This window comes from Acipenser ruthenus, chromosome 43 (assembly GCF_902713425.1).
Source record: "Acipenser ruthenus chromosome 43, fAciRut3.2 maternal haplotype, whole genome shotgun sequence".
Lineage (NCBI taxonomy): Eukaryota > Metazoa > Chordata > Actinopteri > Acipenseriformes > Acipenseridae > Acipenser > Acipenser ruthenus.
In genome coordinates this window covers 9,030,387-9,054,541 of record NC_081231.1, presented here as the reverse complement: position 1 = coordinate 9,054,541, position 24,155 = coordinate 9,030,387, and the positions used below count along the sequence as shown (strand labels likewise).

The following is a 24,155-nucleotide window of genomic DNA, read 5'->3' as shown; positions in this document are numbered from 1 at the left end:
CATGCATTTCCTTGAATCCCTACTGCGTTCAGTTTGAGAATTAATCTTTTATGTGTGACTTTGTCAAAAGCTTTCTGGAAATCTAAATAAACCATGTCGTATGCTTTGCAATTATCCATTTTCAATGTTGCATCCTCAAAAAAGTCAAGCAGGTTAGTTAGACATGATCTCCCTTTCCTAAAACCATGCTGGCTGTCTCCCAGGATATTGTTACCATATAGGTAATTTTCCATTTTTTATCTTATGATAGTTTCCATAAGTTTTCATATAATAAAAGTTATTGGTCTGTAGTTAACTGGTTCTGTTTTGTCTCCCTTTTTGTGGATCGGTATTACGTTTGCTATTTTCCAGTCTGTCGGTACAACCCCTGTGTCAAGAGACTGTTGCATGATCTTGGTTAGCGGTTTGTAAATAACTTCTTTCATTTCTTTGAGTACTATTTGCTTGCAGAGCAAGAGATCCCAGGGTCAAATCTGCGTGCCCCCATTTTCATTTAAATTAAAATACAAGTTGCATTATATAATTTTTCTTTCAGCTGCAAAGGTACAAACAAGTAACAAATAGTGTTTTAAAGACCACAACAAGGTCCGGACGGGGATTGAACCCGTGATCTTCGGTTTACGAGACCGACGCCTTACCACTTTGCCACCGCACCCTTCACGACTGCAAATGAAATGGGAAGCTTGGACTCTATTGAGAAGGCTGCCCGGAAAGACAATCTGCCTGGAAACCAACCTTACAGTTAACAGCTGAATGCCAAGGATGGGCAAAATAGTCTCGGAAACTCTTTAAATAGAAAACATTGGTCTCCATATTTATTTAAAATACAAATAGAAAATAGGTTGCCAGACATGTATTTTAAATAGAAATGAGTAAATACTATTTTGCAAATAGTATTTTTTTAAAAACACTTGACACCCATTTTTTATTTATTGTTTTCATAATAATGAACTGAAAGTTTCAGTACTGCCTCAGTCCACAAGCCTGTCAGTAACTGTATTTTGATCCAAAAGAACTGGTAATTCTATAGCAATAATTACAATAGTTTTAGGCTGTCTTTGAAAATGAATTAATCTGGAGTTAAGAATCGTACATCTTTTACCAGAAACATTTAGTTTTACATTAAATGGATTTCATATTAGAGTGAAGCTATGGTTGCATTGCTGAGTAAGGAATGACCATAAAACAAGGCACATGCTAATTCTGAGGACACACTCGTTTTAGGTGTTAACCCTATTATTTGCAGCAGCAGTGATGCAATTTTAAAGCTTTTCACCATTTTTCAACTTTTTATTTACTTAAAACAAAAATGCAGTTTATGCTCAATTTGTAATAAAGCAGTACTTGTTATATGATCCTGATAGTAATCGTAATATAATCAGAGCCTTCTGAGGACACAGACGCCGTTACCCACAGTGACTTACAATCATAAACAAAAACACATTTCAAGAATCACTGTACAAGTATTTATACATATAAGAGCAAGATAAAATACAATGACTTCAGTTCTAGTAAGTACAAGTATATGACAAAATACGATTCAGTAATCAGAGCAGATAACAGTGTCAGTGATAGTTACACCAGGATAGGATTAAATGCAAAATACTACAGATTGAATAACACTTGTGGCAGATTACAGTGCAGTAAATGCAGTAAAATAGGGAGCAGATAAGAGCAAGTAAAGCACATTAAGGAAGAGTGATAAAGTGTCCAGAGGGAAAATAGGAGTTCTACAGGTGCTGTCTGAAGAGGGGAGTCTTGAGGTATAGAAGTACCAGTTCTTTTGGATCAAAATACGGTTACTGACAGGCTTGTGGACTGAGGCAGTACTGAAACTTTCAGTTCATAATAATGAAAATAATAAATAAAAAATGGGTGTATACTACAGCCGGTAGATGATGGTGTCAAGTGTTTTAAAAAAAATACTATTTGCAAAATAATATTTACTAATTTCTATTTAAAATACATGTCTGGCAACCTATTTTCTATTTGTATTTTAAATAAATATGGAGACCAATGTTTTGTATTTAAAGAGTTTCCGAGACTATTTTGCCCATCCTTGGCATTCAGCTGTTAACTGTAAGGTTGGTTTCCAGGCAGATTCTCTTTCCGGGCAGCCTTCTCAATAGAGTCCAAGCTTCCGATTTCATTTGCAGTCATGAAGGGTGCGGTGGCCAAGTGGTAAGGCGTCGGTCTCGTAAACCGAAGATCACGGGTTCAATCCTCGTCTGTACCTTGTTGCTGTCTTTAAAACACTATTTGTTACTTGTTTGTACCTTTGCAGTTGAAATGAAAAATTCTATAATGCAACTTGTATTTTAATTTAAATAAAAATGGGGGTATTCGGATTTGAACCGGGGATCTCTTGATCAGCTGTTAAATGCTCTACCGCTGAGCTATACCCCGACTCCAACAACACCATTTCCTATCAAGAACAACCAACGGTGCCGAGCTGTCAGTTTCAGGAATGCAACCTGTCAAGGCGAGTGATTTTTTACCTCGTATCCCGCAGAAAATTCCTGTGGCGCAATTGGTCAGTGTGTTTGGCTCTTAACCCTTTAAGGACCGAGATTGTGTCAACACCACATCATACTGAAATTTCAAATTGAAAGCCACAACTTGCCTTGCCAGACGGCTTTGACAGATTATTTAAGAGAAGTTATAACGTTCCCCAGAGTGTCCTGAAAACAAGGACACCCACTCCAAGATGAGACTGTAACAAATTGATTTTTTGTGCATTGTTATAGGAAGAGAGTCAAATACAGCCAAAAAAACGCTTGGTCCTTAAATAGTTTAGCAAACGGTTGGTTGCTTGTGTAGCAGGTCTTTATATACATATAGCTACATTTATGTTAATAATTTGACTGCGCCACCTTGTGTTTATTGAGGACAAGGACGTCGAGTGGTTGGTTCCCACACAAACTCTTTTATCCAGGAGAAACCAAGCAATGATATACCAAAAATAATCTTTACAAGTTTTTATTTGTAATTGTTTTAAAAATCTCAAGCACATTAACAATAATGTAAACCATATGACAATGCCACCTTCACTTCACAGTAATTGTCTAGTAGATTATATATATGGCCGGCCTCCCTGCGTCCGCCACCCGTCCGCTCCAGCTCATCCAGAACTCTGCTGCCCGCCTGGTGTTCTCTCTGCCTCGCTTCGCCCACGCTACTCCACTACTCCGCTCGCTCCACTGGCTCCTGATCACCGCTCGCATCCAGTTCAAGACTCTTGTACTAGCCTACAGATGCCTTGACCAGTCTGCACCCAGCTACCTCCAGACCCTCATCTCTCCCTACACCCCCACTCGACCTCTCCGCTCCGCCTGCACTAGAAGACTGGCTCTACCTCCGCTACGCTCCCCTGCCTCCCGAGCCCGCTCCTTCTCCACCCTTGCTCCGCAGTGGTGGAATGACCTTCCTACAGATGTCAGGACTGCCCAGTCCCTGACCACATTCCGGCGCCTCCTTAAGACTCACCTCTTCAAACAGCACCTGTAGAACTCCTCTGTTGTATCCTGGGACACTATCACCCTTCATTTAAATGTGCTTTATTTTGCTCTTATCTGCCCCCTATTTTACTGCATTTAATCCTGTACTTCAGAATACTGTAATCTGCCAAGTGTTTAACCTGTAGTATTTTGTACTTAATCACATCCTGATGTAACTATCACTATTTAATCATATCCTGATGTAACTATCACTATTATCTGCTGTATTGAATTGTGGTTTGTCACACTTGAACAAAAGTTATTGTATTTCTTGCTTTTATTGTATTACTTGTATTGTAACACTTGAAATGTATTTGTATTTGCTTGCGATTGTAAGTTGCCCTGGATAAGGGCGTCTGCTAAGAAATAAATAATGTCTTTTAAAAACCTATTAATATCTTTCTTAACCAAACTAATAGTTAACTTTTTTTTCTTCGCTGTTTGTTGTTCAAATGGTATCCAATTAATATTGGAGAGTGACTCAAGAGGAGAAAAACTGACAAACTTAAACGCCCGCATCCAACCTGTCCGTACGTTTGAATTGGTGCACTTCGTTGTAATAATGATTTGGTATAATTCTCGGGGGGGGGGGGGGGGGTTGTAGTAGTAGTAACCTGTACCTTAAAGGGTTAATTTTAATTGTTCATTTCCCCTCACTCGATTATCGCATACCCTGCAGCGCGCTCGTTACACGGACCTGTCTAGACTAACGCTGAAGTCTCTCTTCCAGATTCGCACTGCTGTGCGCGGCGCTTCTCGTGGACGCGGACGCGCTCTGTAGTCTTCATTCTAAACTCCCGAAGCTGAACACATTGGCCCAACAGATTAGACTACAACTCCCATGAGCCTCTGTCCTTGATATGAAGTGAGTCTTGAACTCAAGTGCTTCAAAAGCATAGTTGCAGCGTGTTCACAGTTTTGTAAAATACAAGTTCAACCAACAGTGGCTAAAAGATTTCCCCTGGTTTAAGTTTGACAATGTTTTTAAAAAATCCATGTTGTGCCCGTTTTATCAGGATGCAGGGGAACTGATGGCAGGACAGACTGCATTTTAACAGGGAGCCAGGAGTTCAAACATGAAAATATCTTAAACACAGCGCTTCAAAACGACACGCAGTGTGCGGAGAGGCAGCTCAGCGCCTTCTGAGGAGCATGCGAGCAGGCAGCTAAAATAAATAAATAAATAAATAAAACGTTAACCATTTTAATTGTGTTGATGCAAAAGAATTAAACTGCACACGTGTTATGTAAGAAAGAAGTAACCAAAAGATCTGTAGACATTCAACAATACATTTAAGCAAAACATGTTTATTATTATTATTTGTGTGTGTGTCCCTAAATGTCAGTGCGCGTCAAGCACTTATATTTAATCTCGCTTATAATTGCTGGTCATAGCTTTTAGTTGGTCAAAGCAAGTATTTTTTAATACAGTGCTATTTGAGTATTTAAAATATGGTTATCTTCAAAATTAAAATGTCAGCAACGGTGTGTTAATTAAACGAAGCGCCTGACGCCGCTCGGAACTTTGGCATTTTTAAATCCTAACGGTCTCTGCTCAGCGGAGTGGAATGTTCAGGAGCCGGTTGCCTAGCAGCGTCTCCGCCTCCTTCTCTGCCCCGCCCCCTCTCTCCCTCTCTCGTTGCTCCAGCTAGGAGTTCACATTCAGCTTCCTTAGATTATATAGCGCCATTCTTTACTAACTTTTACAAATGAGCTTATTGGAGGCTTCGTGTTTTTAAGATGGTTCAGGTGCAGTCCGGTCAGACTGACTGGAGCATCATTACAGTATACCGCACTGCGCTCGGCTTTGTGTGGAGGCTGATACACAAAATACACACTGAGACACAAACACACACTGAGACAAACAAACTGAGACACACACACACAGGTACAATTATGTTATGTTAGAGGCAAGTTAAATATTTAACTAAATGTTATGTATTTAAATATTTAGCTAAATGTTAAATCTAGTTAAGAGATTTAAGATGTATTTAAATATTTAGCTAAATGTTAAATCTACTTAAGAGAGATTTAAGATTTATTTAAATATTTAGCTATCAGTGACTTCACACACCTCCGTGATCTCACACACATCGGTGATCTCACACACCTCAGTGACCTCACACACCTCAGTGACCTCACACACCTCAATGATCTCACACACCTCCGTGATCTCACACACCTCAGTGACCTCACACACCTCAGTGACCTCACACACCTCAATGATCTCACACACCTCCGTGATCTCACACACCTCAGTGATCTCACACACCTCCGTGATCTCACACACCTCAGTGATCTCACACACCTCCGTGATCTCACACACCTCCGTGATCTCACACACCTCAGTGATCTCACACACCTCAGTGATCTCACACACCTCAGTGACCTCACACACATCAGTGATCTCACACACATCAGTGACCTCACACACAGGTCTCAGCTGTTGGTGTTCTGAGCTGGCATCAGTGTAGATATTATTTTCTGAGCTGAGCTGAGCTTTCATGGCATCGGAGATCTTGTTTTTTTTTGAGCTGGCATGGCACAGAGATGTTAGTTTCTAAGCAAATAAATGACTTCATACAGCACAGATATACAGCTAGCTTATGTAATTTCCTTGCCCAAATTTGGTCTCATTTCCCTAGCATGATCCATGGTGTGAGACAAAGCATATTAAAAGTGAACATTAAACATTAAAAGCGTTTCTTCTTCACTTTACCAATGTCAGCAGAAACCCGGATACTATTGATCATGCTAGTTTAACTGATCGCCTTGAAAGTTGGATAGGGCTTTCAGGAACTGTTTTAGACTGGTCATATCTTATGGACAGGCAGAATTTTGTTTCAATAGCAGACTCTGTATCACAATTATCCACTATCTCCTGTGGTGACCCCAGGGCTCCATTCTTGGCCCCTTACTATTCTCCTTATACATGCTACCATTGGGCATGATTATCCATAAACACCATGTACATCTTCACTGTGATGCTGACGACACACAACTTTACATCTCTGTGAAACCTGGGGATATATCAGTTGTCTCCACCCTAATTGCATGTCTGTTGGAGGTGGAAAGCTGGATGTCCCAACATTTTTTGCAGTTAAATTCAGGTAACTGTAGTTGGAGCAGAAATTGGAGTTGGTAAATTCTATAAAAACTAATTTAGGTAAATATAATTCAAATATAAATTCCAAAGCCAGAAACCTGGGATTTGTAATTGATTCTGATTTATGATTTGAGGGTCATATTCACAATACCACTAAAGTGTCCTTTTATTATTTATGTAACATTGCCAAGATTAGGTCTTTTTATCATTGCCTGATGCTGAGAAGCTAATTCATGTGTCTGTGCTGTGTGTCTGTACTGTATGTGTGTCAGTGTGTCTGTGCTGTGTGTCTGTACTGTATGTGTGTCAGTGTGTCTGTGCTGTGTGTCTGTACTGTATGTGTGTCAGTGTGTCTGTGCTGTGTGTCTGTACTGTATGTGTGTCAGTGTGTCTGTGCTGTCTGTCTGTACTGTATGTGTGTCAGTGCTGTGTATCTGTACGGTATGTGTGTCAGTGTGTCTGTGCTGTGTGTCTGTGCTGTATGTGTGTCAGTGTGTCTGTGCTGTGTGTCTGTACTGTATGTGTGTCAGTGTGTCTGTGCTGTGTGTCTGTACTGTATGTGTGTCAGTGTGTCTGTGCTGTGTGTCTGTACTGTATGTGTGTCAGTGTGTCTGTGCTGTGTGTCTGTACTGTATGTGTGTCAGTGTGTCTGTGCTGTAAGTGTGTCAGTGTGTCTGTGCTGTGTGTCTGTGCTCTATGTGTGTCAGTGTGTCTGTGCTGTGTGTCTGTACTGTATGTGTGTCAGTGTGTCTGTGCTGTGTATCTGTACTGTATGTGTGTCAGTGTGTCTGTGCTGTGTGTCTGTGCTCTATGTGTGTCAGTGTGTCTGTGCTGTGTATCTGTGCTGTGCGTCTGTACTGTATGTGTGTCAGTGTGTCTGTGCTGTGTGTCTGTGCTGTATGTATGTCAGTGTGTCTGTGCTGTGTGTCTGTGCTCTATGTGTGTCAGTGTGTCTGTGCTGTATCTGTGCTGTGTGTGTGTCAGTGTGTCTGTGCTGTGTATCTGTACTGTATGTGTGTCAGTGTGTCTGTGCTGTGTGTCTGTACTGTATGTGTGTCAGTGTGTCTGTGCTGTGTGTCTGTACTGTATGTGTGTCAGTGTGTCTGTTCTGTGTATCTGTACTGTATGTGTGTCAGTGTGTCTGTGCTGTGTGTCTGTACTGTATGTGTGTCAGTGTGTCTGTGCTGTGTGTCTGTACTGTATGTGCGTCAGTGTGTCTGTGCTGTGTGTCTGTGCTGTGTGTGCGTCAGTGTGTCTGTGCTGTGTGTCTGTACTGTATGTGTGTCAGTGTGTCTGTGCTGTGTATCTGTACTGTATGTGTGTCAGTGTGTCTGTGCTGTGTGTCTGTGCTGTGTGTGTGTCAGTGTGTCTGTGCTGTGTGTCTGTACTGTATGTGTGTCAGTGTGTCTGTGCTGTGTGTCTGTACTGTGTGTGTGTCAGTGTGTCTGTGCTGTGTGTCTGTACTGTGTGTGTGTCAGTGTGTCTGTGCTGTGTGTCTGCACTGTATGTGTGTCAGTGTTTCTGTGCTGTGTGTCTGTACTGTATGTGTGTCAGTGTGTCTGTGCTGTGTGTCTGTGCTGTATGTGTGTCAGTGTGTCTGTGCTGTGTGTCTGTACTGTATGTGTGTCAGTGTGTCTGTGCTGTGTGTCTGTACTGTGTGTGTGTCAGTGTGTCTGTGCTGTGTGTCTGCACTGTATGTGTGTCAGTGTGTCTGTGCTGTGTATCTGTGCTGTATGTGTGTCAGTGTGTCTGTGCTGTGTGTCTGTGTGCATAACCAATGGAACAGGCCCCGCCCCCAGCCCTGCTGAATTCTACAGAATAAGAAGCAGAGACACAGAGAGGGAAGATGTTTCCTATTTTATTTGTTTCTAGACTACATTAGAGGAATTGCAGTTCCAACAAGAAGCCTCTGCTTTTAAACAGGCGAGCGATTCTCCTCCTCTACTGCACGCCTTCTCCTGAAAAAAAAAAAAACACCACAAGCTTGAAATAGAAGAATAACACTGATACATTATAAAATGCATTTAAGTAGAGGAGATTAGATGGAGCGAATGGCGTCTTCTGGCTGGTATTATTATTATTTATTTCTTAGCAGACGCATAAACGTATACATTATAAACTACATTCAAATACAAAGTCACATGAAGTCAGACCCCAGGCAAGTCTGTTACAAGGATCTGCCCGCTTCCTAGAAAATATTTACATTTCTACTGATGGAGTCGCCTGCCTCGCTGAAGCCACGTTGCTGCTGTTTGTCAAAATGTTCACAATGAAGAATGTTACAGTTGCAGGGATGATGTCACTGAAACAGCTGGAGCAACATGTGGGGACTGAGAACTGCATTTAAAAAAAAGAACAAAAACCCGGACACTTTAAAAGACGTACCTTCACCCTGTGCGACTGGAGGAAGAATCAGGATAATGGGACCTTTTGACGCAGATGAAAAGAAATACAAAGAGCTGTGAGGGCAATGTGGAGAAAAACTGCACTACAAATTCATATGCATATTTTTAATAATTATTTTCGTGTTTTCAAAATGGAAAATCCACCAAACGAAGATAGTCTTAAACAAAACAAAACAAAAAATTCTTAAGTTTATTTATTTCAAATGTTCTTGCCTTATTTGTTAATTTGCCAGACAGACACACACACACACACAGACACACACACACACACACACACACGCACACACACACACACAGACACAGACACACAGACACACACACACACACACACACACACACACACGGAGACACACACACACACACACACAGACACACACACACACACACAGACACAAACACACAGACACAAACACAGACACACACACACACAGACACACACACACACACACACACACACACACACACAATAATAACAGTCAATAAAAACATCTTGATGCTTATTTTCTAAACACGGCACAGTGGTTACAATTTAAACACTATTAAGTGTTTAAAAACTAAACACTTTGTTTGAATATGTAAAAAATAAAGTTTAAATTATACACCTGTTCAGACAGCACCTGTAAAACCTCACAGCTCTACCTCTCTGGACTACATGACACCCAAACTTGCATGTTCATTAACTCCCACTTATCTGCCTCCTGCCTTGCTGCTCCCTGCTATTGCTCCTAGTTAGATCTGAATATAAATCCTGTATTTGAATTCAACTGCACTGGAACTGGATATCTGCAGTAGTATTTTGTATAGCGGCTGCTCCTCTACTGCACTTCCAGCACTCCTATCTGATCCTGCTCATAACTGGAACTGGATATCTGCAGTAGTATTTTGTATAGCTCTTTAATCAACAGATTTGGGGTCTGTGTGGAATGCAGGTCTCCTGTAGATTTAAACACTTTAAATGACGTACCTCTTCCCTCAGGCAGCACTGCGGGTTCATTGCCAGCTTCTCTTTTGCCTCTAAAATAATCTGCTATATTATAGCTCGGTAGCTTATTCGGAGCTACAAAAAAAAACGTCTCCACAGCTGAAACAAAGCAAGAAAACTTGTCAGCACTGTTCTGGAGAGTTCGACAACACATTCCTACAGGTCACACTCACACTAGTCACAAAAGTACAAATCAAAGGCCGTTTGGAGAAGAGAAACAGCAATACTAAACTACTATAGTGCTAAAACTATAGGTAAAGATATCATATTAACTGTAGTTTTTATACAGTAAACACTATAATGGAAACCGCATTGAAATAGTACTACCATAGTAAAAGAAATAGGAACATGATGGTACAGTGTTGGATTACATTATAGATACCACGGTTGTGAAACTACTTTTAGAAATCAAATAAAGTCCCGTAGGATTCCCATGGTGGTGCTACAGTAGGCTGTTGCATTATAGCACCATTAATAGCGCATGATGGTACTGGAGCAATCTAGGTAAAGTCCCTGCTTGCTTGCTTGCTCAAGGGTACAGCAGCAGCAGAGCTACCCTGCAGAAACATCTTGGATCAATGTGCAATTCTTTGAAAGAATATAGAAAGAGATGGTAGGATTGTACTCACAGCTGCAGAGGAAAGCCAGGGCGGAAATTAGCACCAGAGTCTTCATCTTGTCTGCTGGTCTTGGGCTGTTCAAGTCGGTGAAGTCAGAGCAGAGAAGCAACCGTATTTATACAGGAATGGGGCTCTGAAGCGAACTCTGTTATCATAATTGTTTGCAAGAATTTGCATAAAAGACAAAATATCTGCAACATTGCATCAATGAGACAGGTGACCTCACCAGCATATCTCATCATGTAAATACTGCATGCGAAGCGGGCTGATGTTTGTCATAGAATTGCCTGGGGTCTGACTTCATGTGACTTTATATTTGAATGTAGTTTATAATGTATACCAGCGAGAAGATGCCATTCGCTCAATATAATCTCTATTTCAATGCATTTTATAATTTACTCTTATTCTTATTATTACTCATTTAATTGGCTTACTGGAAAATAATTCCGTTGAGGGTTTCTGTGATGTCATAAAATACAAGTCCGTTTGCTTGAGTCGCTTAAAACAGTGTTTCTCAACCCTGGTCATGGGGACCCCACTGTCTGTCTGTCTGTGTCTCTGCTGGTTTTTGTACCAACTAAGGAACTGCTTTCAATGACTTAATTGAAGCATTAATTGAAAACAATTTGCATAATCAGAGCTTTTTAATAACTTTTTATTCAGCAAAATTATTTTAAAAATGTCAGCAAATTGTTTAGTCAAATGGAGTGTTTTTCAATGAAGTAATTGAGAACAGCTCCTCAGCTGGAACAAAAACCAGCAGAAACACAGACAGGCAGACAGGGGGGGATCCCACGACCAGGGTCAGGAAAATACTGCTTCTATGCGTTATAAAATGCACTTCTCATAAGAGAATTCATTCATTCAGTGTTCAGACTCCTCACTGTTTAACTCTTTTCTCATTTCTTTCAACTGTTTTACTCATACCTGCACTGTAAAAATAGCACTAGGAAACAAATATTTTGTTAAAATAAGCCATACTTGTAAATTGTATAAAATCGAATACATTAGTAGTCTTTTTGATTTTTTCCCTATGGCAAAAATAAATATGTTAAGGGAGAGGTTTCATCTGGGTTCTTAAATACCTCGATTGGAAGGTAAAGTTTGGAGAACTTTCATTTAGAATTCTGTAAAGAACCAAAAAAGTCCTGTGTAGGGGACAAGCCAAAGAACTATAAAAAGTTCTGAGAGGAACTGATTGTTCTTAGAGTGACATTTGAAGTACATAGTAGTCATACAGAGTAGTAGCCCATTTATTATTATTATTATTATTTATTTCTTAGCAGACGCCCTTATCCAGGGCGACTTACAATCGCAAGCAAATACAAATACATTCAAGTGTTACAATATAAGTCATACAATAAGAACAAGAAATACAATAATTCTCAAGTGTGACAAACCACAATTCAATAATACAGCAGATAATAGTGATAGTTACATCAGGATATGATTAAATAGTGATAGTTACATCAGGGTATGATTAAGTACAAAATACTACAGATTAAACACTTGGTAGATTACAATATTCTGAGGTACAGGTTTAAATGCAGTAAAATAGGGGGCAGATAAGAGCAAAATAAAGCATATTTAAATGAAGGGTGATAGTGTCCCAGGATACAACAGAGGAGTTCTACAGGTGCTGTTTGAAGAGGTGAGTCTTAAGGAGGCGCCGGAATGTGGTCAGGGACTGGGCAGTCCTGACATCTGTAGGATTTATTAAACAGCTGCAATGCTTGTCAGTGTCGGGGCATTACAGCACTCTTTTGTTTAACTTTTGTCAACTTTTCAAATACGACCGGTTTCAGATCATCAGTGCTGCTATTTATTCTTAATAATGCCGTGGAACTCTCACAATGCTGTATTTGAATTAGTAGTATTGCGGCTCTCTTCATCAACATTTATTTTATTTTTTATACTTTGTGAATTGTTGTAATGAGAAAGCAGACTGCTCTTTCTTTGCACTGCGACTAAGCCAGTTTAGTACATCTACCCCTTAGAGCAATTTAGTTTTTGCATCTCTGCCTCAGGTCTGTTCAACTTTGGCAACCAAATGAGTCCTTCAGTGAGTCTCTGCTGCTGTCTGAGCAAATTAAGGGAGGCCACGTGAACCGGTCAGAGAAAAAATATCAATCCATGAGATGTGAGATAGTTTTATTGCAATATTGTGCTGGTGCTTTGTACGTTATCGCCTCTTTTTTTCCTGCAGTGCGAGACAGTTTATCTGATTGTCCAGCTGTAGAAAAGCTAGCTCTTCTATTAGTTCCAAGTAGATGAAGCCATTTAATTTACTAAAATGCAATGACCTCTTCACACCCTTCCCCCTCCCATGATAGTGTTGAATGTGGTGTGTTCCTAAGACAATATTGTGCTGGTGCTTTGTACGTTATCGCCTCTTTTTTTCCTGCAGTGCGAGACAGTTTATCTGATTGTCCAGCTGTAGAAAAGCTAGCTCTTCTATTAGTTCCAAGTAGATTCAGCCATTGAGCTCAAGCGATGAGAATGTGTATTTTTTTAATTGCAGTTCCAGTACCTGAATAACACAACCTAGAAATGGTTGCAAAGCTCCCGGACAAGGCAAAGCCGTATGAAACTGAAAGGCAACTGTAAATCAACTTTTTATTTTTTTAATTGACGCTACTCAAGACTACTTGGTTCATTAAATGCAAACACAAAATGACGTTTTTAAACGTATTCCGAGACAGATTCCCTGGCGAGAATAAAACGCTGAGATAATTATAAAAAATATATAATGGTAAAAATAAACTATTTATGTTTGATTTATTATTGTTAATCAAAATAAATATATAGTGTCAATTTAATTTCAGTGAAAGTGGTGCAGGTGCTTTTGCGCTGCTGTTATCCACTGTGAGGACTCAAGGAGGTTAGAGGAGGATAAATACAGCTGTATAATTTACTAAAATGTTTCACAAAATAACTATATAATAGAAGTAAACCAAAGAAAATATACCCTTAGTATGTTACTTATATTTGCTTCAAAATAATTTGTGGGATGGGGTCACCTTTTAAAATACCTTTTAATATAACTCGAAGAGTGTAACAACCAACAAGTTTCTTATGCACTGTATTTATTTGTGTTTTGTGCTAGGACAAAGAAAACAAACTTCTGAACTGCTAATTGTTCCTCTGCCCCCAACTAACCAACCAGTGCTACATCAAACAACACTATCAAGGGAGGGGGAAGGGTGTGAAGAGCTCACTGCATTTTAGTAAATTAAATGGCTGAATCTACTTGGAACTAATAGAAGAGCTAGCTTTTCTACAGCTGGACAATCAGATAAACTGTCTCACACTGCAGGAAAAAAAGAGGCAATAACGTACAAAGCACCAGCACAATATTGTCTTAGAAACACACCACATTCTAATTATTACTTCATTTAAAATAAATTAATAAAAATATCTCACATATCGATAGTCAATGGATTGATATTTTTTCTCTGAGCGGTTCACGTGGCCTCCCTTAATTTGCTCAGACAGCAGCACAGACTCACTGAAGGACTCATTTGGTTGCCAAAGTTGAACAGACCTGAGGCAGAGATGCAAAAACTAAATTGCTCTAAGGGGTAGATGTACTAAACTGGCTTAGTGGCAGTGCAAAGAAAGAGCAGTCTGCTTTCTCATTACAACAATTCACAAAGTATAAAAAATAAAATAAATGTTGATGAAGAGAGCCGCAATACTACTAATTTAAATACAGCATTGTGAGAGTTCCGCGGCATTATTAAGAATAGATAGCAGCACTGATGATTTGAAACCGGTCGTATTTGAAAAGTTGACAAAAGTTAAACAAAAGAGTGCTGTAATGCCCCGACACTGACAAGCATTGCAGCTGTTTAATAAATGGGCTACTACACTGTATGACTACTATGTACTTCAAATGTCACTCTAAGAACAATCAGTTCCTAGAAGAACTTTTTATAGTTCTTTGGCTTGTCCCCTACACAGGACTTTTTTGGTTCTTTACAGAATTCTAAATGAAAGTTCTCCAAACTTTACCTTCCAATCTAGGTATTTAAGAACCCAGATGAAACCTTTCCCTTAACAGATTTATTTTTGCCATAGGGAAAAAATCAAAAAGACTACTAATGTATTCGATTTTATACAATTTACAAGTATGGCTTATTTTAACAAAGTATTTGTTTCCTAGTGCTATTTTTACAGTGCAGGTATGAGTAAAACAGTTGAAAGAAATGAGAAAAGAGTTAAACAGTGAGGAGTCTGAACACTGAATGAATGAATTCTCTTATGAGAAGTGCATTTTATAACGTATAGAAGCAGTATTTTCCTGACCCTGGTCGTGGGAACCCCCCTGTCTGCCTGTCTGTGTTTCTGCTGGTTTTTCTCCCAACTGAGGAGCTGTTCTCAATTACTTCATTGAAAAACACTCCATTTGACTAAACGGTTTGCTGACATTTTTAAAATAGTTTTGCTAAATAAAAAGTTATTAAAAAGCTCTGATTATGCAAATTGTTTTCAATTAATGCTTCAATTAAGTCATTGAAAGCAGTTCCTTAGTTGGTACAAAAACCAGCAGAGACACAGACAGACAGACAGTGGGGTCCCCATGACCAGGGTTGAGAAACACTGTTTTAAGCGACTCAAGCAAACTGACTTGTAGTTTATGACATCACAGAAACCCTCAACGGAATTCTTTTCCAGTAAGCCAATTAAATGAGTAATAATAATAAGAATAAGAGTAAATTATAAAATGCATTGAAATAGAGATTATATTGAGCGAATGGCATCTTCTCGCTGGTATACATTATAAACTACATTCAAATATAAAGTCACATGAAGTCAGACCCCAGGCAATTCTATGACAAACATCAGCCCGCTTCGCATACAGTATTTACATGATGAGATATGCTGGTGAGGTCACCTGTCTCATTGATGCAATGTTGCAGATATTTTGTCTTTTATGCAAATTCTTGCAAACAATTATGATAACAGAGTTCACTTCAGAGCCCCATTCCTGTATAAATACGGTTGCTTCTCTGCTCTGACTTCACCGACTTGAACAGCCCGAGACCAGCAGACAAGATGAAGACTCTGGTGCTAATTTCCGCCCTGGCTTTCCTCTGCAGCTGTGAGTACAATCCTACCATCTCTTTCTATATTCTTTCAAAGAATTGCACATTGATCCAAGATGTTTCTGCAGGGTAGCTCTGCTGCTGCTGTACCCTTGAGCAAGCAAGCAAGCAAGCAGGGACTTTACCTAGATTGCTCCAGTACCATCATGCGCTATTAATGGTACTATAATGCAACAGCCTACTGTAGCACCACCATGGGAATCCTACGGGACTTTATTAGATTTCTAAAAGTAGTTTCACAACCGTGGTATCTATAATGTAATCCAACACTGTACCATCATGTTCCTATTTCTTTTACTATGGTAGTACTATTTCAATGCAGTTTCCATTATAGTGTTTACTGTATAAAAACTACAGTTAATATGATATCTTTACCTATAGTTTTAGCACTATAGTAGTTTAGTATTGCTGTTTCTCTTCTACAAAAGGCCTTTGATTTGTACTTTTGTGACTAGTGTGAGTGTGACCTGTAGGAATGTGTTGTCGAACTCTCCAGAACAGTGCTGACACGTTTTCTTGCTTTGTTTCAGCTGTGGAGACGTTTTTTTTCGTAGCTCCGAATAAGCTACCGACCTTGAATATAGCAGATTATTTTAGAGGCAAAAGAGAAGCTGGCAATGAACCCGCAGTGCTGCCTGAGGGAAGAGGTACGTCATTTAAAGTGTTTAAATCTACAGCAGACCTGCATTCCACACAGACCCCAAATCTGTTGATTAAAGAGCTATACAAAATACTACTGCAGATATCCAGTTCCAGTTATGAGCAGGATCAGATAGGAGTGCTAGAAGTGCAGTAGAGGAACAGCCGCTATACAAAATACTACTGCAGATATCCAGTTCCAGTTATGAGCAGGATCAGATAGGAGAGCTGGAAGTGCAGTAGAGGAGCAGCCGCTATACAAAATACTACTGCAGATATCCAGTTCCAGTGCAGGTGAATTCAAATACAGGATTTATATTCAGATCTAACTAGGAGCAATAGCAGGGAGCAGCAAGGCAGGAGGCAGATAAGTGGGAGTTAATGAACATGCAAGTTTGGGTGTCATGTAGTCCAGAGAGGTAGAGCTGTGAGGTTTCACAGGTGCTGTCTGAACAGGTGTATAATTTAAACTTTATTTTTTACATATTCAAACAAAGTGTTTAGTTTTTAAACACTTAATAGTGTTTAAATTGTAACCACTGCGCCGTGTTTAGAAAATAAGCATAAAGATGTTTTTATTGACTGTTATTACTGTGTGTGTGTGTGTGTGTGTGTGTGTGTGTGTGTCTGTGTGTGTGTGTCTGTGTGTGTGTGTGTGTCTGTGTGTGTGTGTGTGTGTGTGTGTGTCCGTGTGTGTGTGTGTGTCTGTGTGTGTGTGTGTGTCTCTGTGTGTCTGTGTGTGTGTGTGTGTCTGTCTGTGTGTGTGTCTCTGTGTGTGTGTGTGTCTGTGTGTGTGTGTCTGTGTCTGTGTGTGTGTGTGTGTCTCTGTGTGTGTGTGTGTGTGTGTGTGTGTGTGTGTGTGTGTGTGTGTGTGTGTGTCTGGCAAATTAACAAATAAGGTAAGAACATTTGAAATAAATAAACTTAAGAATTTTTGTTTTGTTTTGTTTAAGACTATCTTCGTTTGGTGGATTTTCCATTTTGAAAACACGAAAATAATTATAAAAAATATGCATATGAATTTGTAGTGCAGTTTTTCTCCACATAGCCCTCACAGCTCTTTGTATTTCTTTTCATCTGCGTCAAAAGGTCCCATTATCCTGATTCTTCCTCCAGTCGCACAGGGTGAAGGTACGTCTTTTAAAGTGTCCGGGTTTTTGTTCTTTTTTTTAAATGCAGTTCTCAGTCAACACATGTTGCTCCAGCTGTTTCAGTGACATCATCCCTGCAACTGTAACATTCTTCATTGTGAACATTTTGACAAACAGCAGCAACGTGGCTTCAGCGAGGCAGGCGACTCCATCAGTAGAAATGTAAATATTTTCTAGGAAGCGGGCAGATCCTTGTAACAGACTTGCCTGGGGTCTGACTTCATGTGACTTTGTATTTGAATGTAGTTTATAATGTTTACGTTTTTGCGTCTGCTAAGAAATAAATAATAATAATACCAGCCAGAAGAGGCCATTCGCTCCATATAATCTCCTCTACTTAAATGCATTTTATAATGTATCAGTGTTATTCTTCTATTTCAAGCTTGTGGTGTTTTGTTTTTTTTTCAGGAGAAGGCGCGCAGTAGAGGAGGAGAATCGCTCGCCTGTTTAAAAGCAGAGGCTTCTTGTTGGAACTGCAATTCCTCTAATGTAGTCTAGAAACAAATAAAATAGGAAACATCTTCCCTCTCTGTGTCTCTGCTTCTTATTCTGTGGAATTCAGCAGGGCTGGGGGCGGGGCCTGTTCCACTGGTTATGCACACAGACACACAGCACAGACACACTGACACACATACAGTACAGACACACAGCACAGACACACTGACACACATACAGTACAGACACACAGCACAGACACACTGACACACATACAGCACAGACACACAGCACAGACACACTGACACACATACAGTACAGACACACAGCAGAGACACACTGACCCACATACAGTACAGACACACACCCAGTACAGACACACAGCACAGACACACTGACACACACACAGTACAGACACACAGCACAGACACACTGACACACATACAGTACAGACACACAGCACAGACACACTGACACACATACAGTACAGACACACAGCACAGACATACTGACACACACACAGCACAGACACACTGACACACATACAGTACAGACACACAGCACAGACACACTGACACACATACAGTACAGACACACAGCAGACACACTGACACACACACAATACACACACACAATACAGACAGTACAGACACATACACACACACAAAGACACACAATACACACACACACAGTACAGACACACAGACACGTCTATATTACTAAGTGGGAACTATGATTCTCCACCAACCAAGTGGGGGACCATAGATTCCCAACATTTCCATGAAGCGACACAGACATAGAAAATTATGTTTTAAGCTGTATGTTGATAATATTTGTGCAAATATTTTTAAAAAAAAAAAAAATCAGCCAAGTGGGGACTTGAACCACATCTACCCTATAAAGTGGGGACCTGCCCAGACTGCAGTGGGACTGTGTCTGAGCCTGCAGCCACTCAGAGCCCTGCTCTTCACACCCATTGGGTTTCTTACAATTAGCATTTAGCAGGTTTAAAGTCCTGCATTCTAGATAACTATCCTTGGAACTGATTAGAACATTTACAAATGGCAGTTTCTTAAGGGTTTTTTTTGTAATTGTTCAATTGTAACTAGAAGATTATTTCTAAGATTTTAATCATACTAAATATCTGAATGTGTACCAAATATTCTTATAATTTTTAATAAATAAATGATAATTATTACTATAAATATACAGTATAACTTTTAAATATATTAATAGAACTATGTCCCGATATACAAAATAACATATTCAAATGTATAAATAGCATTTACAAAATCGTGCGTCATTCTGTCCTATCCATGTAGGAACTCCATTACAATCTACAAAGAATTATGAACCCAATAAGGCATGGAACTAACACTACTATCACAAAATCATTATTTCTCTAATTAGCAGCTTTCCTTTATTAATTAACAAGGCTGATTAATACAATATTTACACACACACTGGTGTGTGAGAGTTGCTCTGCACCATCTAAGTGGGGACTCGCGTCGTTCTGTACCATCTAAGTGGAGACTCGCGTCGTTCTGTACCATCTAAGTGGGGACTCGCGTCGTTCTGTACCATCTAAGTGGGGACTCGCGTCGTTCTGCACCATCTAAGTGGGGACTTGCGTCGTTCTGTACCATCTAAGTGGGGACTCGCGTCGTTCTGTACCATCTAAGTGGGGACTCGCGTCGTTCTGTACCATCTAAGTGGGGACTCGCGTCGTTCTGTACCATCTAAGTGGGGACTCGCGTCGTTCTGTACCATCTAAGTGGGGACTCGCGTCGTTCTGCACCATCTAAGTGGGGACTCGCGTCGTTCTGCACCATCTAAGTGGGGACTATATTGTAAGTATATAAAGGTTTATGAATCTGCCAGCAACTCACAGACAACTCGCAGGCGTCCGGCCGCCACAGGAGTTGCTGATGCGCGGTGAGACAAGGATTACCCTGCCGAACTAAGCCCTCCCAACCCAGACGGCGCTCAGCTAATTGTGCGCCACCCTCTCGCGACTCCCGGCCACGGTTGCATATAACATAGCCTGGATTCGAACCAGCGATCTCCAGGGGCCGGTCTTTCAAAATTTTTAATCCAGACAAAATGAATCTGGATTTTGTAATGGACATCTTTTCAAAGCTTTTAAGCCAGTCTTTAATTATCTCCTATTTATTTTAAAGAGGTAAACCACCTGTTCATTTTACAAAACTAGAACCACACAGCTGAGTGATACACTGTATTTCAAGCCCTCTTCAGCACTCTCAGTGTGTTTAGTTTTTCATGTTGTAACATTAACATGGTGTTTTGTCCTTTTTAAAATCAATAGCAGTTAATTAAAGGCTGGAGGAAGCGCTTTGATAACGCGTCCCCTCGAGTCTCACAGAGCAGCGCACTCCTTGGCGTGTCTCATTGCTGGTGACTCTTCTGCTGCTGTGGACGCGGCTCTGTTGCCTGGTTTAGTTCGCAGCGCAGTCTGAGGAAGATTCTAAATCTGTGCCGCTGGACAGCAGGGAGGAATACTGTCCTGGATAAAGAATAGGAGACAAGAATACAGTTTAAGAGAAACGAAATAAAAGCATGGGGTAGAAATAGCAGAGGTTACTGACTGGAAGTTTACTCGTAAAGAATGACCTTTCTGCGACCCTGTGCTGTATTTACCAAAAACAAGTTCACACGCCCTGAACCTGCAAGACTAGCGAAGAGAAAGCTATGAAACTGCGAGCATGCCTGCGCCATTGTGGATCTGTTTGTGACAACGGCGCTCAACTTGAATTAACCTGATACACTTCTAAAAAACATTATCAGGGGTATCGCGTTAGTGTTTGAACATCTTGTTCTGAAGAAAAGGACGGGAAATAACAATATCGGTACAAAACACAGAGTAAATATCTGCAAAAAACTCTCTGCATCGGCGCTGCTGCCTCCAGACACAGCGTCCCGGGTGATAAAAGGCTGTACCAACTCCGGCATGGTGGAGGGGGTTACCTGAATTAAAATTGTATTCACTGGAAAAACTAGAGCTACAAACAGCTCGGCTCGTTTACGGTGTTACAATTGAAAGTGTGGTTTATTTTTAATTAAAAGGTCTCCGATATGACAATTATATTTGCGGTCCAATTAGATGAATTGTCAGACCGCGCTGATCGGTTTGTATTTTGTGATTGGTATATTCCTCGTCCTGTGGGAGACAGACCCGTTCAGACACTGAGGGAGAGCAGAGAGGAGGTGAGAGAGTCTGCATGGAGCTCTACAATGTGTTTATAAACTACAGAGCGCTGTTATATTGTATTATTTTGAAAGGTCCGGGTTGTAGTGTGGTAGGAGCGCGTTGTTTTATCCGTTCAGACACTGAGGGAGAGCAGAGAGGAGGTGAGAGAGTCTGCATGGAGCTCTACAATGTGTTTATAAACTACAGAGCGCTGTTATATTGTATTATTTTGAAAGGTCCGGGTTGTAGTGTGGTAGGAGCGCGTTGTTTTACCCGTTCAGACACTGAGGGAGAGCAGAGAGGAGGTGAGAGAGTCTGCATGGAGCTCTACAATGTGTTTATAAACTACAGAGCGCTGTTATATTGTATTATTTTGAAAGGTCCGGGTTGTAGTGTGGTAGGAGCGCGTTGTTTTATCCGTTCAGACACTGAGGGAGAGCAGAGAGGAGGTGAGAGAGTCTGCATGGAGCTCTACAATGTGTTTATAAACTACAGAGCGCTGTTATATTGTATTATTTTGAAAGGTCCGGGTTGTAGTGTGGTAGGAGCGCGTTGTTTTATCCGTTCAGACACTGAGGGAGAGCAGAGAGGAGGTGAGAGAGTCTGCATGGAGCTCTACAATGTGTTTATAAACTACAGAGCGCTGTTATATTGTATTATTTTGAAAGGTCCGGGTTGTAGTGTGGTAGGAGCGCGTTGTTTTATCCGTTCAGACACTGAGGGAGAGCAGAGAGGAGGTGAGAGAGTCTGCATGGAGCTCTACAATGTGTTTATAAACTACAGAGCGCTGTTATATTGTATTATTTTGAAAGGTCCGGGTTGTAGTGTGGTAGGAGCGCGTTGTTTTATCCGTTCAGACACTGAGGGAGAGCAGAGAGGAGGTGAGAGAGTCTGCATGGAGCTCTACAATGTGTTTATAAACTACAGAGCGCTGTTATATTGTATTATTTTGAAAGGTCCGGGTTGTAGTGTGGTAGGAGCGCGTTGTTTTTGTGTGTGTGTGTGTTGTATTTGTGAAGCGGCGTGTCTGTGTCAGCGCGTTTGTTTTTATTCATATCTCCTCAGTTGCAGTCTCCGTGCCGCGGGCTCAGCGCTGACAAACTGAGCTTGAAAGCGGGTAAATATTGTGTTTGGCGATCTGGGTATTTTTTTTGTCGTAGATGTTTATTTTCTATTCCTGAGACAGTGTGGAAGTTAGAGCCTAGATCTAATCGGAAATCAGAAGCGGGGATCGGGAATTTTTAAAATAATTATCATTTCAGTGACTGGAGAGTGCATTCAATTGTACCGTAATGATTGTAACAGGAGCGCTTTCCTAAACGTCAATACTGTGCGGATCCCATTGGTTTACACTTACCTGAACACGCATGGGAAACTGGCTTCCTATCCTTTTTAATATGTTTGAAATCATTTTAAAATATACTTTCAATTTAGTGTATCGTTCTTGCCTTTACTAGTTTTATTCTGCTGGTATCATTTAAAACATTGAGGGGACCTCAGTTCCAAACTCGTGCTGTGGAGCGTCACACAGGGTTTTTAATATTGCTACCTGAAAGAAACACGTTTGTATGGTAAGCACATATTTTTATTTTGATACAGGCAGGGCATGAAGTTAAGGCAATGTTGCCTTCGTTGGGGGGTGAAGATTCAGGGGACCAAGGCAATTTTAGGGGTTAAAAAGGCAAAATATCAGTCCATCCCAAGGCACCAAGGCGATTTCATACTCCTTCATAAAACACCAACAAATAAATACAGAGAGCCTTTTATGTTGATGAATTGTTAATTGAAACAAACACAAATCAATGTTTTCTGTCCATTGTAAAAATAAAATGGTATAAAAATCCAATTTAAAACAAACTTTCCTGATTGAAAAAATACGACAGGTACTTTTGGTAAAAAAAAAAAAAAAAAAAATAGTCCAGGTATTTTTACCAAACTCAGTCACACACCACTGGCTAACACATAGATCAGATTAGACTATTAGGTTTTCAGGCAAACTGGCTGAAGACTTACTCATGGCTGGAGTTTAATAACGATAGTGGTCAAATGGGTTGTTCGGACTACAGTGTAGTTTACTAACCGCTGTTACAAACCCTGTACAAACAGCGCGGCTTTGGGAAGAAAAGAAACTCGAAATAAACTTGGCCAGGCAATGGAGAGTGCTCTGCATCACAATGATGAACAGCTGGAGGTACACAATGGAGAGTGCTCTGCATCACAATGATGAACAGCTGGAGGTACACAATGGAGAGTGCTCTGCATCACAATGATGAACAGCTGGAGGTACACAATGGTACATGTTTACATTTGAGAGGCTTTTATATAGCTTCACAGTTCTGGAAATTTACAGTTGCAAAGGATTTTCACTTTTGTTATGGTGTATTGCAGGACACTCGATTCAGAGGGAGAAAAGCTGTGCTGTTTTTAAGCACACACATTCTAACCCCTTTCATGAAAGCACACGTTTACTAGTTAAAAAACAGATAAGGTAGTGAGAATGTATTACTCACAAATAAACGAAAACAAATGGATCTGCGTCTCAAGATTGTGTTTCGTTCACTATTATGTTATCTCTCCTACTCGTTTCATAACACAGGGAGCTGCTGCTTGAACCATGGCAGAGCTACTGGCTCAGTTTTTTTTCATGTAAGAATTTGAGCAAAACTAATAATTATCTACTGTGAGATTAAGAGTGTCAAAGGGGTTAGAGACACAGAACGACCAGGAACTACAATTCCCAACAACGGGGCAAACACACCTTGCATGACGGGTAACAGCGGTAGCTTTAAAAAGCTGCGGGAATCAGCTAGAGGGGGAGGGAGAACAGGTGCACACACGAGCCGTGGGACGGGAGAGTACCTAACCAAGACGAAAGTGGCAGCTGCATTGGGAGCGAGATTGGGATATTAACCAGTGGTAACCCAAGGGAATACAATTTTAGCACTTGTTTCTAAAACGGTACAGCGTAGTGGGGCATTACATTGAAGCAACCTTGCGGACTACC

General features: G+C 40.5%; 1 protein-coding gene, 1 long non-coding RNA gene and 2 other non-coding genes across 4 annotated transcripts in view; 2 read left to right on the top strand and 2 right to left on the bottom strand.

Moving 5' to 3' along the window:
* The window catches only part of LOC131709380 (zinc finger protein 79-like), a 237,825-nt gene that overhangs the window by 78,367 nt on the left and 135,303 nt on the right, over positions 1–24,155 (bottom strand). The window lies entirely within an intron of this gene.
* On the bottom strand, positions 584–655 carry trnat-cgu (transfer RNA threonine (anticodon CGU)). Its single transcript has one exon. It is a non-coding gene; the product is annotated as a tRNA-Thr (tRNA).
* trnat-cgu (transfer RNA threonine (anticodon CGU)) lies at positions 2,165–2,236 on the top strand. The gene has a single exon. It is a non-coding gene; the product is annotated as a tRNA-Thr (tRNA).
* Positions 15,585–18,032, top strand: LOC131709402 (uncharacterized). Its single transcript, XR_009311500.1, has 4 exons — positions 15,585–15,714; positions 16,249–16,365; positions 17,447–17,488; positions 17,917–18,032. It is a non-coding gene; the product is annotated as an uncharacterized LOC131709402 (long non-coding RNA).